Source organism: Globicephala melas, chromosome 7 (genome assembly GCF_963455315.2).
Source record: "Globicephala melas chromosome 7, mGloMel1.2, whole genome shotgun sequence".
In the NCBI taxonomy this organism is placed as follows: domain Eukaryota; kingdom Metazoa; phylum Chordata; class Mammalia; order Artiodactyla; family Delphinidae; genus Globicephala; species Globicephala melas.
Genome location: NC_083320.1, coordinates 61036862 through 61055292, shown reverse-complemented (window position 1 = coordinate 61055292; position 18431 = coordinate 61036862). Strand labels below are relative to the sequence as shown.

Sequence of the window (18431 nt, the reverse complement as noted above, 5' to 3'; positions counted from 1 at the left end):
TCTGGCAGAATGTTGTGCTTAGTGAAAAATTAAAACCAAATGTGCACAAGGCAATGGCACAGGGCCCTCAAATTCAAGAAGCTTGGCAAGTTTGTCTGGTGCCAGAACAAAGGATATCTGAATGAATGAAACATCAAGGCAACTTAAAATAAATCTCTAAAGGCAACGTAGTCCTCCAACAAGGAAGGGACTTAATCCGTATTTTGATGTCTCTTGTAAGTAGTTCTGTGATTAAATAGTATGAATGACAATAAACAACCTAACTCACACTGAGCATCTATGGTTCCCCAAAGTATTATCTGGGGAATTTTAAGTTCTCTCACTGACATTCTGCCAACAAGACAACAGATTCAGAGAGTTTTAAGTGAATGATACTAATCTCTGAACTCTTTAAAGACAGAAGTTATATTTTCTCCCCACCTCCTCCTCCCACCTCCATACCTAGCATGATAAATAACAAATATTAAATAACTTACTCAAGGTAACTAGGATTCAAATCAAATTCAATTCTGTGTATTTCCAAGGCCTAAATGCTTTCTTCCCTTCTATGTGTTATGATTATATATCCTACATCAAGAAGTAACTGAATGAATCAACCATACAAAAATACTTCAAATTTTCATTAAGTTCATAAATAAAATTCATTATGTCCAATAAACTGCCTATATGTTTTCACATCGTAAACCAGAGATCTTAAAGAAATCCACTCTAACCAGCAATCTACTCAGGAGACAGAATGACATACCGCAATTTAAGGTAAATAGTTCATTAGTTTAGTTTCATACTCAAAATTACCAAACTCAGACTTCAGTGGTAACCAATCTGTTATTCTTCTTGGAATAAAAGTATCACCAAATTAAAAATTCTAAGTTAACAGTTTTATAAAGAACCCTATAATCTATCTTAAAACAAAGGAGGGGACTTTCCTGGTGGCGCACTGGTTAAGAATCCGCCTGCCAATGCAGGGGACACGGGTTCGGTCCCTGCTCCGGGAAGATCCCACATGCCACGGAGCAACTACTGAGCCTGCGCTCTAGAGCTCGCAAGCCACAACTACTGAAGCCCGCGTGCCCTAGAGCCCGCATGCCGCCAACTACCGAGCCCGCGCACCTAGAGCCTGTGCTCCACAACAAGAGAAGACCACCGAAATGAGAAGCCCGGGCACCGCAATGAGGAGTAGCTCCCACTCGCTGCAACTAGAGAAAGCCCATGAGCAGCAACAAAGACCCAACGCAACCAAAAATAAATAACATTTTTTTAATTAAAAAAAAATAAAACAAAGGAGAACTCCCAAATAATAATTTATTCATATCCTTCCCAAATTAATCTATGTAAAAAATATAATTTAAGGTCAAGGAAATATGGTTTTTCAGAACAGTTTTAATGGTATGATAATTTTTAAGCATGGCACAATCCTTTTGGATTTCCATCTTAAATCCTGACTAGCTTCTTTGAACAAGCAAAACAAAAAACTAAACAGAATAATAAAATTCTGAAAGCTATATTGGAAACAACATTTTCTATCTAGAAAACTAAAGAATATATAATGTTGTAAATGGTTCCATACCATTTTCTAAAGTATATTCCAAGGAACACTGGATCAGCGGTAGACTGAGAGGCTACATTTTAAAATGGAAGGTATAGTAGGGTGGTTCAACTATTTATTTACAAAGCTTCTAAGAACCATTAAAATACGAGCACTCACTGGCTATCTCCAAAAGGGGGATGGGATGCAAAGATACAGTACATGTGGCAATTCTCAAACTTATTTGGGATAATGTTCATTAAATACTTTACTGGATATAGACTTCAAGATATTTAAGGTCTTTTTTATTTTCATTTTTTTAAGACATATAAGGTAACTTAGTAAAAACTTTTTCTCCAAGGCAAAATTTCCCTAAATTTAAAATTTTCTGGAATGGGGACGTGAGACAGTCTTTTGGGGGAAATGTCATTTTGTTTAGAACAAACTAACAAACCCCCCAAATGCATAATGATTACAGTGAAGAAAAAACGGCAACAGGCTTCCCTCTTTTAAACCAGAGAAGAATTTGAGGAAGGAAGATGAAGAGAAAAAGGAAGATGAAGGAAAAAAAGGATGACAGGACTAAAATTAATTTTAAGACTGTAATCTGGGCTTCCCTGGTGGCGCAGTGGTTGAGAGTCCGCCTGCCGATGCAGGGGACACGGGTTCGTGCCCTGGTCTGGGAAGATCCCACATGCCGCAGAGCAGCTAGGCCCGTGAGCCACGGCCACTGGACCTGCGCGTCCGGAGCCTGTGCTCCGCAACGGGAGAGGCCACAACAGTGAGAGGCCCGAGTAGCCCCCGCCCCCCCCAAAAAAAGACTGTAATCTGGGCTTCCCTGGTATCGCAGTGGTTGACAGTCCACCTGCCGATGCAGGGGACACGGGTTCGTGCCCCTGTTGGGGAAGACCCCACATGCCCCGGAGTGGCTGCGCCTGTGAGCCATGGCCGCTGAGCCTGCGCATCCGGAGCCTGTTGCTCCGCAACGGGAGAGGCCACAACAGTGAGAGGCCCGCGTGCCGCAAAAACAAACAAACAAACAAAAAACGACTGTAATCTAACACTAATACAAGTAAGAAGTTGGAAATAGCTAATAAAAAACTGAAAAGCTGAACAAAGCAAAAGATGAGAAAGGGAAACCTAGATATACCTGATTTGCCTATAAAGTAAATGTAGGCATTATAAACACACCATTTTGCCTTCCCATGAATTTTAATCTTTTTTCACCCACATCCTACCTAGTATGACTACCTCGTGCTGACCTTTGACTTCATTCTCATCTCATAGATTATTTTAGGGCTGTTCTGTCAGCCTCAATGGACCATAATTTCCTCAGAAGAAAGTACCATGAGTCTCTGAAAAAACACAGACTAAGAATCCAACTCTGGGTCCACTATTTACTATAATTTTCAGTATGTTACTTAACCCAAGACTCAATTTTCTCATCAATTTTAAAGGTGATAATATGGCCTAAAAGGATTGTGGGGATTAAATGAGAAACATACCAGAAACATAAGTAGTATAGCATCTAGAACAGTGTATAGTCTATATCAGTAAGCTATTCTTATCTGAATGGCTATCCTTCTATTACTCCAAATAATCCGCGTACTTTCATGTTTCAAAACTTCAATCACGTGTCACTTGTTAAATAATTAGCAGCTTCTGCCCTAACAGTTTACAAATAACTTGTAGGGTTTGCAAAATAAGCAATATTTCAACTCTGATCTCAACCATAAGCCACAGAACTTATAGTCTAGGCCCTAAGTATTACATCACTAACCCTAAGACAAATGTACTTTAAACAGTTTTTTTGGTTTTGAATTTAAATAATCTGAGCAACACCTATATTAAACAAAACAAAAACTCTCAATGAAGCCTAATGCTGCCAATTCTCCTAAGACATCCTTTGTGTATGGACTTATTTGGCGATTTAAAAGCTTGAGGATTTAGGGTAGGCAGAAACTCATCAAATATTTAACCTCTAAAATGGCTCATCACTGAGAAGAAAAAGTTCAGAATACTATCTGTGACTTTCAAATTGTACTCCAGAGACACCTTAGGGGAGAGAAGGTTGTGTCTCCAAAGTTACTAAAGGGAAGGAAGGAGCAGGTGGCTGAGCTAAGGCTCTAGCCACCAGAGACACATCCTATCCCACCTCTACCCTATCCCTGGGAACACAGCATGTCTTATTTTAATATTGAGGTTCTATATCAGATTTCTTCAAAGAAAGAGCTTGATGGCTTCAAAAATGTTTGAAAAACCACTGATCCTGACCAATCGATTTCCTAGAAAATCTAAGGGACATCAACCAGGCCACTACTGTATTTCTGTAAAGTGTAAAACTTGGACATATTGAGCATTTTATATACAACATTTTCAAGCTTGTTACTGCTCTCACTAATGCTGTCACTCTTTCCTCTATATTTTCTCAATTATTGTACTATAACTGACCACAATAGGAAAGGATTATTATGGAAGGCAAAATAATATGACTTGGCTTTGAAGTAAAGATGGAAAGACTACAGTATTATAAAAAGTTAAAGAATTCCGACATACAGGGGAACAGTGATTAGGAGAAAATGATGGAAGCAGAAATTGGTATTCTTTAAATCAATTCAGCTTTATAAATGCTAGTTTGTAATCATACCAAAACCTGAATGATTACTCTGATATTTAAATGTTCCAAGATATTAGTGTGAATTTATATAGCATTTTACAGAGTTGGAAGGAAGTTCAAAAAACAAAGACAAATCTAAAGGACTCAAGAGGTGATAGTGATATACCTAATGTTCCAATTTCATTTGGAATTTAAGTCAGTGATTATTAAACAAGGTTTTCATATCTAATCATGTGGCCTGTTGGTTTATCTTGCAATAAAAATAAATCTGCCTTTCATCAATGCAAATAAGACCAAATATAAGGAAATAAGAACCTTAATGCTGTCACAGAATGAGGGAGAAAGCAATATGGATTGTTCCATGAAAACAGATAACCACCTCTACAAGCCTCCACCTAGAGGTATTTTAAATTACTGGCATAAATGCATTATAGAAAATTATAACAGTATGTGAAAAGATATTATGACATCAACAAAAGAGGAGTGGATATTAAAATTTATTCTTCACCTCTACCTTAGGTAGAGTCCATCAGCCCCAACTGAACAGAACAAAAAGAAAAGTGAGATAGCATCACCTGTAACAAAATTACTACTTAAAAGTTAAGAGACACCGATATATTTAATTTCTTTCCGTTAAAGGAGAAAATACTTTAAAGTAGAAAGAAAAGTTACTCTAATATTAAATAATACCTGTTACAAAATATTCAATATGCAAACTTGTCAGAATGAATTTTTTTCTGATTGACTCATTTAGCTAAAGACTGGTTTGAAAAACACTACTCATTGCCTATTTCAATGATTCATATAGTTACTCAGGTCTCAAATTCAAGGTCACTATACTTTGAACAAAAGGCACATAAACCTTTTTGCCCACAGCTGGTAATAACCATGTTTTATTCACATTTCTAGGCAAAACTTAAAATGTGGGAGAAATCTTTGTTATTTACTGAACTAAAAAGGGAAATCTGGAGCCTTATAAAAATAATCAACATAAAATAGATGTTCTAGTCAAGAATATCAAAGACACAAGATACTATTTCTTCCAACATTTTGCCATAAACATTAGGTTAGAATAATGCACTATAAGAAAACTGAAATTCTGTAGTGAAAACTTCCTTGCTGCTTTGTATCCAATTTCCATTTAGATAAAACGTATCATAAAATCTGTATATCCTAATTCCAGGATGATTTTGAGCTGGCATGACCTGAAATTCAGTCTTTCTCTGCCCAAGAGTCAAACTTTAATACCAACTATTATCTGTAAATGTTTGCTTGAATCTCTGACACCTAAAAGATCTATTATTTTGCTGATTTCAATATAAAAAGCATAAAAAGTTCATGTACGCAACATTTTGGGACCCTATCACCAAATAAGAGCATTTCTTTGCTGCTCAAAGTAAACCCAATCAACATATCCGCAATTTTGAGTGTAGCCTATTTTCTCCTGTATTGCCTTATCATTTAATAATACATAATATCAAAGATGGTAGAGAGCCGAAGAGACAAAATCAGATAACCCTCCACTAAAATGCATGCTGCCTTACCGGTAACTAAAAGTGTGCCAGCTCACAGCATTTTTAAAAGCCTGAAGGATTTTTACTCCCTCCACAAACATACAGCATCCATAACCACATCAGTAACTAAAAGAAATATAATACTTAATCTTATTTTCAATTTTTAAAAACTACCTTACTTGCCATCCTCACAGCTGTACTTCTTAGGTTCCTATTACCTGGACCCATTTTAATTTACACTCACATATGCTTAAAAGGAGCATACTAAATCTTCGATATTGATAAAGCGCAGTTTTGTTTGCCATTTTCTTATCATTTACATAGCATAACTATTTCTTTGCATTTTCCCTTCTCTGGCTTTCGCTTTGACTTAAGGCTTTATCTGTTAAATAGTATAAACCATAAAATTAGAATAAAGCTGGACTTCCTCCTCTGTTCATATGATCTGACAAGCAGTTTTCAAATCATACAATCAGAATAAAACAGCCATAAAGAGCAAATGCTGTGGAGGATGGGGGGAAGCAAATTTTCAAGACAACTTAGTCTGGAAATGTTGGCATTTTGAAGAGTACCTGTAATAGTAAAATTGAGAACGTGACTTCACAGCTTTTCTCCCATTGTGACACTCATGATGAAGTAACATATCCTGTATAGTATCCCTATAGACACTGGCTGAACATGAATCCCTAGGTCCTTATACAATTATGTCTTTGGAATAGGCACTTTTTTTTTTTTGTGGTACGCGGGCCTCTCACTGATGTGGCCTCTCCCGTTGCGGAGCACAGGCTCCGGACACGCAGGCTCAGCGGTCATGGCTCACGGGCCCAGCCGCTCCGCGGCACATGGGATCCTCCCGGACCAGGGCCCGAACCTGCGTACCCTGCATCGGCAGGCGACTCCCAACCACTGCGCCACCAGGGAAGCCCGGAATAGACACTTTTAAGTGTAAATGCTGTGCTGGAGAATATGCACATTTAAAAATTTAAAGATATTTCCAAATTGTACTATCAAAGGTGATATTAAATCTTTACTCACACTAAAACTGTACGAGGGGCTTCCTTGGTGGCGCAGTGGTTAAGAATCCGCCTGCCACTACAGGGGACCTGGGTTGGAGCCCTGGTCCGGGAAGATCCCACATGCCACGGAGCAACTAAGCCCGTGCACCACAACTACTGAGCTTGCGCTCTAGAGCCCGCGTGCTGCAACTACTGAAGCCCGTGCACCTAGAGCCCATGTTCCGCAACAAGAGAAGCCACTGCAGTGAGAAGCCCGCACAGCACAAGGAAGAGTAGCCCCTGCTCACCACAACTAGAGAAAAGCCCACGCACAGCAACAAAGACCCAACGCAGCCAAAAATAAAATAAGTTAAATAAATAAATTTTTAAAAAACCCATTCATTTTTTTTTAAAACCCATTCATTTTATAGTAGTATACCATATATACTGAATAAATATTTGTTAATCAATAAATATTATTTTAAAAAAAAACTGTATGAGAATGCCCCAAAATCCTTTAAGATGTTTACCTGATGTGTTTTTTTTTTTAAAAAGTGGGATTTCATTGTTACAGTTTTCTCTATAGCAATACTGCATTATAACCAGAAAAAAAGGGTTGATTTTATTATTTAAAGGAAATTGGTCTATCATTTATCTATTAGCACTGATTCTCAATGTTGAATATACTTCATAATCACAAAGCTGTTATTTAAAGTTCATGCTGGCATCCCCATTCCAAATGGAAACATCTCTGGAGGGAGACCAAAGGAATCCGTATTTTTTAAAAGCTCCAAAAGTAATGCTGATATATCATCAGGATTAGCAATATAGCCAATCTAATATATAATAATATAGCATGTATTTCCTGCACATTCCACTTTAGAGAATCCCTAAAATTAGTAAGTTATTCTATATATAACCTTCCATTAAGAACTGCAGACCAGAATTGTGACATATAACAGAAAATTCATTAGGATAGGAGAAGTCCAGTGCATTGTCATGATTACTCAGTTATTTTAGAAAATGAGAATTAATCTTAAAGAAAATTAGTAAAATACTCACTATGTTCTGCTGATATAAAAATACACCTAATATTTTTAAAACTCTACTATAGTACAAGCATACCTCATTTTATTGAGCTTTGCTTTACTGCGTTTCATAGATACTGCATTCTTTTACAAATTGAAGGTCTGTGGCAACCTTGATCTAGCAAGTCTTTTGGCACCATTTTTCCAGTAGCATTTGCTTACTTCCTCTCTCTGTATCACATTTTAGTGATTCTTGCAATATTTCAAACTTCTTCGTTATTATATTTATCATGGTGATCTGTGATCCATGATCTTTGATGTTACTATTTTAATTGTGTTGCAGCGCCACAAACTGTGACCATATGACAGTGATCTTAATCAATAAACGTTGTGTGTGTTCTGAATGCTCCAATGACCAGCCATTCTCACCCTCTCCTTGGGCCTCCCTATTCCCTGAGATACCACAATATTGAAATTAGGCCAACTAAAACTCTACAATGGCCTCTAAGTGTTCAAGTGAAAGGAAGAGTTGCACATCTCTCACTTTTAATCAAAAGCTAGAAATGGGGCTTCGCTGGTGGTGCGGTGGTTGGGAGTCCGCCTGCCGATGCAGGGGACGCGGGTTCGTGCCCCGGTTTGGGAGGATGCCACATGCTGTGGAGCAGCTGAGCCTGTGAGCCATGGCTGCTGGGCCTGCGCGTCCGGAGCCTGTGCTCTGCGGCGGGAGAGGCCACGGCGATGGGAGGCCCACGTACCACAAAAAAAAAAAAAAAAAAAAGCTAGAAATGATTAAGCCTAGTGAGGAAGGCATGCTGAAAGTTGAGACAGGCCGAAAGCTAGGCCTCCTGAGCCAAAGTTGTGAATACAAAGGAAAAGTTCTTGAAGGAAATTAAAAGTACTACTATAGTGAACACACAAATTATAAAAAAGCGTAACACCGTTATTGGGGATGTGGAGAAAGTCTGAGTGGCCTGGATAGAAGATAAAACCAGCCACGACATCCCCTTAAACCAAAGACTAATCCAGAGCAATTCTATGAATGCTGAGAGAGGTGAGGAAGCACAGAAGAAAAGTGTGAAGAAGCAGAGGTTGGTTCATGAGGTTTAAGGAAAAAAGCCATCTCCTTAACATGAACATACAAGGTGAAGCAGCAAGTGCTGATGTAGAAGCTGCAATGAGTTATCCAGGAGATCTAGCTGAGATAATTATTGAAGGTGGCTACACTAAACAACAGGTTTTCAATGTAGATAAAACAACCTTCTCTTGGAAGAAGACGGCACCTAGGACTTTCATAGCTAGAGAAGTCAATGCCTGGCTTCAATGCTTCAAAGGATAGGTCGACTCACTTCTCAGCGGCTTAAACAGTTGGTGAATTGAAGTTGAAGCCAATGTTCATCTACCATTCTGAAAATCCTAGGGCCCTTAAGAATTATCTTAAATCTACTCTGCCTGTGCTCTATAAATGGACAACAAAACCTGGATGACAGCACATTTGTTTACAACATAGTTTATTGAATATTTTAAGGCTACTGTTGAGTCCACTGCTCAGAAAAGAGATTCCTTTCAAAATATTACTGGTCATTGACAATGCACCTGGTCACCCAAGAGCTCTGATGGAGATGTACAAGATTAATGTTGTTTTCATGCCTGCTAACACAACATCCATTCTACAGCCCATAGGTCAAGGAGTAACTCTGACTTAAAAGTTTTATTATTTAAGAAATATATTTCATAAGGCTATAGCTGCCATAGTAATTCCTTTGATATAATTCCTTTGATAGATCTGGGCAAAGTAAAGTGAAAACCTGGCAAGGATTCACCATTTTAGATGCCATTAAGAACATCTGTGATCCATGGGAAGAGGTCAAAATATCAATATTAACAGGAATGCGGAAGAAGTCAATTCCAACCCTCATGGACAACTTTGAGGGGTTCAAGACTTTAGTGGAGAAGTAACTGCAGGTGTGGTGGAAATAGCAAGAAAACTAAAATTGGAAGTGGAGCCTGAAGATGTGACTGAATTGGGGCAATCTCATGATAAAACTTTAATGGATGAGTTGCTTCTTATGGATGAGCAAAGAAAGTGGTTTCTTGAGATGGAATCTACTCCTGGTGAAGATGCTGTGAAGATTGTTGAAATGACAACAAAGGATTTGGAATATTACATAAACTTAGTTTATAAAACAGCAGCAGGGACTGAGAGGACCGACTCCACTTTTGAAGGAAGTTCTACCATGGGGAAATGCTACCAAACAGCGTTGCTGCTACAGAGAAGTTGTTGGTGAAAGGAAGAGTCAGTGTGCAGACATCACTGTTGTTTTATTTTTAAAACGGCCACAGCCTCCCTAACCTTCAGCAACCACCACCCTGATCAGTCAGCAGCCATCAACACTGAAGCAAGACCCTCCACCAGCAAAAAGATAACAACTTGCTGAAGCTCAGAAGATGGTTAGCATTTTTTTCAGCAATATAATATTTTTAAATTAAAGTAGGTACATTGTTTCTTCAGATATAATGCTACTGCACACTTAGACTACAGTATAGTGTAAACATAATATTTATATGCACCGTGAAACCAAAAAATTCATGTGACTTGCTTTATTTCAATATTCGCTTTATTATGGTGGCATGGAATTAAACCTGCAATATCTCTAAGGTACACCTGTATAAGATATTGAAACCAAATTGTTCAGTAATGTCAACTTGTGCTGAATGTACTTGTCTAAAAGCATATTTATCAGAAAAAAGATCTGTGAAGTGCTGCCAGTCCAGGCATATCTTGGATTGGCAAACTATAAATCATCTTAAATCTAAATATTTCCAAAAAAGAATACCACTTTTTTCAAAAGACTAACTAGGGTCATTTATCTAACTAATAAGTTAGATACTACATTAGTTATACAGAAAGAGTATAGAACAATAGTTGAAAACATCACTTTGAAATAAGACAGACACTTTAAAATTAGAACTTTGACTATTAACTTACTATCTGTGGGCAAATTAACTTCTCTGGGCTTCTGTTTTCATACCCAGAGATGTGAAACTTATAGAGCTGTAATCTAGCTCCACAGATAACATGCTACAACTTTATTTTCCCTCCTTCATTAATGGGGTGGTTCCCAACTAGAGGAGATCTGCCTCTACCCGCCGAGGATATACGGCAATATCTGGAGACATTTTTGGTTGCCACAACTTAGGGGTGGGGGGATGGGCTACAGATATCTAATGCATCATGTAGAGATGCCACTAAGCATCCTACATTACACATGACAACTCCCTCCCCACCCCGAGAATTATCTGGCCCCAGACGTCAATAATGTTAAGGTTGAGAAAGCTTGCTTTGATGAATACATAAGAATCACATGTAGCTGACACAAAAACTGCCTTATATTATACTACAACTAAAGTACATTATTAAATTTATTTATTCAACAAATATTTACTGAGCATCTACTACGATTAAGTGCTATACCAGGGTCCACTTCATTCTTAAAATGACATGGCATGTTCCTCTTCGAATCTTGTTTACAACAGTCAGCTTAGAACTTTCTTGCTCTAAAAACCACCCACCCACACTAAATGTACTTTTAAAAAGGGAAACATTTAACAGCTGTTTGTTTGCTTTCTTATTAAATGGCCTACAGAATCAAGATTTATTGATCTATGAGAAATCAAAAATTATCTAGACAGAGTATTATCAGAGTTTCCAAGAAGGGAGCCTAAGTGCTTTGATTTTGAAAAGGTGATTCTGACACACTTAGTCCTCCACCTTTATGGAAACAGGGGCACAGAGTCAGCCAGTATCAGGCCATTTGATTTACAGTATTTTTCCTTCCAGGAGACTAAGGATGTATATATTCAACCAGGATAGACCTACTTCCTTTGCTGTGGACTCTGTCATATAACACATTTTAGAGTTAGACACTCCATAACTTTAGCTGAATATACTTCCTGTAAGAGCTTGACCTTTAGGGACTTCCTCCGCCCTTCACTGCAGGGGGCTCAGGTTCCATCAACAACAACAACAAAAAAGAGTGTGTCCTTTAATGTTTAGTGGCAGAATTAAATAATTTTCTCTTTTTAAATAAAATGAAAATTTACAAAGTAATTCCAGGTATTTCACAGGAACTATAATTTCTAAGTTTGATTATTAGTCTTAACAGAGAGAGAAAAAAAACAAACTTACTTCCTTACTGAGAAAATGTCTTTATTGCTGTTACAAAATCTTACTAACCTCACCTAATAATACAGTAAGAAGAAATCAGTGAGAAAATACTGCCAAAATGAAGATAAGTAAAGGAGAAGACAGAGGAACCAATCAAACAGAACACCACAAAGGGCATTTATCAGGCTAAAACATTTCAGAAAATAATGTAGGTTACAGGACACAAAGAATATTTCTTATAATTGATGAGGGCATTAAACTAGGTATCTAACAATCTTTAGAAGCTGAACAGATTTAAACAGAATAAAGTAAAAAACAAGGTAATTCATTTAGGGGGAAATAGGCATAAAAATGTTAACTTTCAGCCACACTTAACTATACATCACTAAATTCATTTTGCAAGTTTTCTTTCTTATTGGGTGCTCAGACTAAGACATTAAAGACAAGATTTGTCCAGGTTATAAGACACATATACATATATATAAAAAATATATATTTTTTTACATATATATATAAAACTTAAATGAATTTTAAAAAATCCATCTGAAATTTTAGGCTGGTATTATCTCTATTTTCAAATAAAATCATAACTTCCAATCAATCTAAGGTAACTAACTGTTTCTTGAGGAAACATTTCAGCTAAACACTATTTAGAAGGCAAAAAGGAAATATAAAAAAGTAGAGATGGGGATGTATATAAAAACTAGGTGAAAACTGGAAATGCTCATTTCTTAATCCAGCCAATTCACTAACATCAGAGCCATCCCATTTAGTCAATTATATATGTCTATATATAATTTTAAATATCAAAAAAGATTTTTTAAATTAAAAAACTATTGAAGAACTATATAAATAATATGACTTGTTCTAAAAATGAAAATAATGTCCCCCCCAAGCTAGGTCTAAGGTAGTTTTAGTTCTAATTCCCTAGTATTCTTAATTTCTACTTCCTCCAAAATATGAAAATAAGAACTCACACATAATGTGGCCTTTAAAAATTATTTTTTAAAAAGAACAAAACAAAGCATTAATTAACTCCATAAGTTCAATTCAAATAAGGAGGGGAAAAATCTGATTTAAATACCAAGACTACTTCTAGAAACTAAATTCAAGTGAGAAAGTTAATTAGATCTTCTTTCATAAAATGGGCTTCATTAATCAACGTTACAGGTAAATTAAGATAATCAAGGCACTGTATCCATATTATATTCCTCTTTCATTATAATCATTACAATTCTGAAAGTGCATCTAAGTTTAAATGTCTAGATGCAACAACTGTCCCAGCTTCTGTATATCTATAAATTAAAATTCTTAATCTTAAATAGCTCAAAAATCCCCAAAGGCACTTGGATCAAAAATAAACAGTAGGGACTTCTCTGGTGGCGCAGTGGTTAAGAATCCGCCTGCCAATGCAGGGCACATGGGTTCAAGCCCTAGTCTGGGAAGATCCCACATGCCGCAGAGCAACTAAGCCCGTGCAGCACAACTACTGAGCCCGTGCAGCACAACTACTAAAGCCTGCACATCCTAGAGCCCATGCTCTGCAACAAGAGAAGTCACCGCACTGAGTAGCCCATGGACCACAATGAAGAGTGGCCCCCGCTCGCTGCAACTGGAGAAAGCCCTCGCGCAGCAACAAAGAGCCAACGCAGCCAAAAATAAAATATAAATAAATTTTAAAAATAAAAATAAACAGTAATTCAATGCCAGTGGATAGAGGGTTAAAGAATTGACAATTACCCAGAAGGAAGTGGGAAATAAACTTTAGTTCTAGAAAAAGATAGTATATATTTTAAATTGTTCAACTCTGATTCAGGTTTATATAGAAGTAGTATAAAAGATAAATATTCAAAATTAAATTGAGACAAAAACAGAATAATTTGACATGTCTGCTTTACAAACATCATTATGTAGTATACTGTACGTACATGTAACAATAGGCTTAAAAATATACTTCAATGAGATTTATATTCAGTCTTTTTTTAAAATTTTTTATTTATTTATTTTTGGCTCTGTTGGGTTTTCATTGCTGTGTGCGGGCTTTCAGTTGCGGTGAACGGGGGCTATTCTTCATTGCGGTGCGCGGGCTTCTCATTGCGGTGGCTTCTCTTGTTGTGGAGCACAGGCTCTAGGCATGCGGGCTTCAGTAGTTGTGGCTCGTGGGCTCTAGAGTGCAGGCTCAGTAGTTGTGATGCACAGGCTTAGTTGCTCCGTGCCATGTGGGATCTTCCTGGACCGGGGCTTGAACCCATGTCCCCTGCATTGGCAGGCGGATTCTTAAACACTGCATCACCAGGGAAGCCCTATATTCAGTCTTATATTCATTCACAAATAACCAACCACAGTAAGAAATAGAACAGAAAAATATATTCTAGGACATCCGAAAGAAAAGGTAGAGAGGAGGTATGGTTATGGTATTAATATTATAAATTATAAATTCCAAATGAGCTACAAGATAATTTATCTCAGCATCTTGAGGTAAGGTACAGTGGGGACAGCAACTGTAGAGAATTTAGAGAAAAGTGAAGATGATCTTCGTGTTTAGAGAGGGAAGGGTCCTGCAAGGAGAATGGCAAATGGGTGGATCCAGGCAGGTTCTGAAACTTGGAAAACATTGATAAAAGGAAATATGGGCTCCCTCTCTCATCCTCATAAAATAATCTGAACTTTCAGCCAGTAGATAAGGTGCACAGACCATGTCTCTAACTCCTTCAGGCATTCTAAAACATTTAAATGAGTGACCCCTCTCCCCTGTAAACTACTTCCTTGTCTCTCCCATAAATTTTTTATCATTCTCCTCACACCCCCAACCTACTCATGATTCTTCCTTCAGTTGATAAGCTCTATTTTCACTGTGAAGAAAGAGAAAGGTTATTAGGTATGGAAATTCATCTATCAGAGGAAAGGATGTTCTCAGTCAGTCCTGTCCACAACTAACCCTGTCCTCCAGAGTCTGGAACTCACCATTCATTCCACTTCCAGGAAAAGTTTAGTTTAGGACCTCCCTGGTGGCACAGTGGTTAAGAATCCACCTGCCAATACAGGGGACATGGGTTCGATCCCTGGTCGGGGAAGATCCCACATGTCGCGGAGCAACTAAGCCCATGTGCCACAACTACTGAGCCTGCGCTCTAGAGCCCGCGAGCCACAACTACTGAAGCCCGTGCACCTAGAGTCTGTGCTCCAAAACAAGAGAAGCCACCGCAATGAGAGGCCCACGCACCTAAAAGAAAAGTAGTCCCCACTCACCGCAACTAGAGAAAACCCGCGCGCAGCAACGAAGACCCAACGCAGCCAAAAAAAAAAAAAAAAGTTTAGTTTAGTTTCTCCTCTCTCTTCAGCACTTTGCTTGTCCTTATCCCATCACAGGTCTGCTATAATCCTTTCCCTAGCACATAATAGGTCAAGTCTGTTAGACTCTGGATACTGCCTCCTTTTCTTCACAGTCAAGATTCTTCCAAGAGTAGTCAATATATGCTCACTTTCCAAGTGCTCCTTAATCAACTAATATCTGGCATCTTGCTCCCATTAGTCTACTAAAAGTAAGCCTAAGTGACAAACTCTTAGTCACTTTTTAGTCATTATCTTAAATGACTTCCATAACATCTAATTCTACTCATTATTCTCCTCCTCTTCTTTCTCATCTTTTATCCACCTCCTTACCTGCTACTACTCTCTCTAGCACACACGTCTCGCCTGCTCACATTTCCTAGCATTACACACACTATCAGGATGAGTTCATCTGCAAAAGCAGTTTTTAAACTTCTGGGTCTCAAAACCTGTCTACAAACTCTTAAAAACTGTTGAGTTCCCCAAAGAGCCTTTCTTATGTGGGATATAACTACTGTTACTTACCATTTTGGGATTTAAAACTAAAAAAATTTTAGAACACCAGAATACACAATCCATAAATCATCAGAATAATGATATCATCACATGTCTTACAGCCTTTGGAAATTTTCACTGTAAACTCATGGAGAAATGAAAGTTAAAAAGCCAGGGCTTCCCTGGTGGAGCAGTGGTTGAGAGTCCGCCTGCCGATGCAGGGGACACAGGTTCGTGCCCCAGTCTGGGAGGATCCCACATGCCGTGGAGTGGCTGGGCCTGTGAGCCATGGCTGCTGAGCCTGCGTGTCTGGAGCCTGTGCTCCGCAACGGGAGAGGCCACAACAGTGAGAGGCCCGCCTACAGGAAAAAAAAAAAGCCAAATACGTCTTAGCATTACTGTAAAAGGGCAAATAATGTCTTAGCCCTGTTTGTATGCCAAAACCCACTAAGTCTTCATCTTTAGCCTGACCTCCTTCCTGAGCTCCAGACAGCTCCTCTGCCTTGGTCATTTCATAGGTATTCAAACTCAGTGCTGTCCAGAATTTAATTCATTACCTTCTATGCTAACCTATTCATCTTCTTTCTGTGTTGTCTATCTCACTCAAAACCACTACCATTCACCTAAAGCTAGCTACCTTTAAATAATCCTAGGCTCCTCCCTTTCCTTCTTTACCCTCATTCAGTCTTCAAACCCTACTGCTTCTACTTTTTTTTTTTTCCCCTTGCGGTCCGTGGGCCTCTCACTGCTGTGGGCTCTCCTGCTGCGGAGCACAGGCTCCAGATGCGCAGGCTCAGTGGCCATGGCTCACGGGCCCAGCCGCTCCGCGGCATGCGGGATCCCCCCAGACCGGGGCACGAACCCGTGTCCCCCGCATTGGCAGGTGGACTGCCAACCACTGCGCCACCAGGGAAGCTCTACTGCTTCTACTTTTAAAATCTAGTGGAATCTGAGAGCTTGTCAGAAACGCAAACACTCACTCCAGACCTGTAAGAATCCTTGGTAATTCACTTGCGTATTAAAGTTTGAGAAGCATGGGCCTGAGTGGTGATAGCATCAATAGTTACAAAATCCAAAGAAGGCAGAGCCCAAAAGGCAAACTTGAGAACACTGTAATTAGAACCCCCACTTGAAGTTTTTCTTCCTGTTAAACCTTGGAGTTTTGTAAAGGCAGCAGCACTCCTTAACTAAATGGTCTTTCCAACTTAGGTATCACCTCCCTCCCATCCTATCCTATACATTGCCCCCTGAGGGAGCCTTCTTCATCTCTACTTGTTTTGTTTCCTCTCCTTTCATCTCCTAGAAAGAAGTCCAAATCCCTTACTATGAAATACAAGAGCATTCAAACCCTGACCCCTGCCTATCTTTCACCATTCTTACATATCTTCTCTATACCAGAAGTTTACAAACCAGATGAATCACCCAGGCAGCTTGGTTTTTTCTTTTTTAAGCTCCTCAGGTGAGCTAAAAGGCAGTTAGGATTGAGAACCACTGCCTTACATCTTGAACAAAACTATGTGCCATGCTTCCATGGAAAAGCAAAAGCACATCTTAGTGCCTCTGCCTGCTTTCTTCTCATACTTTGCCCTTGTCCTCTGGGATGAATCCATAGGCTTTCTTAACAACTTAACTATCACCTGTTCTATTTTTTTTAAGATAAAGAGACTAGTTTTTTTTTATTAATTAATTAACTTATTTATTTATTTTGGCTGTGTTGGGTCTTTGTTGCCGTGCACAGGCTTTCTCTAGTTGTGGCAAGCAGGGGCTACTCTTCGTTGCAATGTGCGGGCTTCTCATTGTGGTGGCTTCCCTTGTTGTAGAGCATGGGCTCTAGGAGTGCGGGTTTCAGTAGTTGTGGTGTGTGGGCTCACTAGTTGCAGCATGCAGGCTCTAGGGTGTGTGGGCTTCAGTAGTTGTGGCATGCGGGCTCTAGCGCGCAGGCTCAGTAGTTGTGGTGCACGGGATTAGTTACTCTGCGGCATGTGGGATCTTCCCAGACCAGGGTTCGAACCCGTGTCCCCTGCATTGGCAGGTGGATTCTTAACCACTGCGCCACCCGGGAAGTCCCTATCATCTGTTCTTTGAGGGAAGACCTCTCTTTCTCTTCCTTCCCTACCTCTCGCCTGCAGGCAGATGGAATTAGGGGTTTCTTGCTCTTTGCTCCTATAGTACCTTGTGCTTACATCTATTATAGCATAGCTCACACTGTTTATGAAACAGTTTGTCCTACTAGACACTGATCTCATGTGAAAGCAGGAATTGTATCCTATTCATCTTTATATACTCCGTGCTTGGGCACAGAGGCTAGAAGATAATAGATATGTAACAAATGCTTACTGAAAAATTTTGGAGCCTGTTGAATAAACCTACAGTGATGTAAAATAAAGCAAAACGAGACCAACACCTTCCTATCTACTAGACGATTTCATTATAAAAAAAAAAAAAACCCTTTCTGTTTAACAATTCTACATTTAGAAATAAAAGGCAAGTTTAATTCATATATAAACTGCAGTGAAAATTTTCAGTTGAAGTAGATTTAATCAACCCAACAGTGAATACCAGATGCTTTTCACTTTTAATAGTAAAAGGACAGATGAAAACAAGAGGGTTCTGAGTGTCTGAAAACAGTATTAAGAAGAGGATAGAAAGCAGGGGGTTATTAGTAGGTTAACATCTTCATAAATACTAAGAGGAAGTCACAGATAATGTCCAATTGATGAACCAAAAAAGATATGCATATTATTTATATTAAAATGTGGAAA

General features: G+C 38.7%; 1 protein-coding gene across 6 annotated transcripts in view; it reads right to left on the bottom strand.

The window, feature by feature from the left end:
* Positions 1 to 18431, bottom strand: part of TLK1 (tousled like kinase 1) — a 155949-nt gene that overhangs the window by 66264 nt on the left and 71254 nt on the right. Inside the window, exon 1 of one of the 6 annotated variants that reach the window (XM_060302274.2) lies at positions 15094 to 15127. The exons of the other annotated variants lie outside the window; for them this stretch is intronic. The gene's annotated coding sequence lies outside the window, so the exon portion shown is untranslated. Of the gene's footprint in view, positions 1 to 15093; positions 15128 to 18431 lie in introns of those variants that run through there. 6 annotated transcript variants of the gene reach the window in all.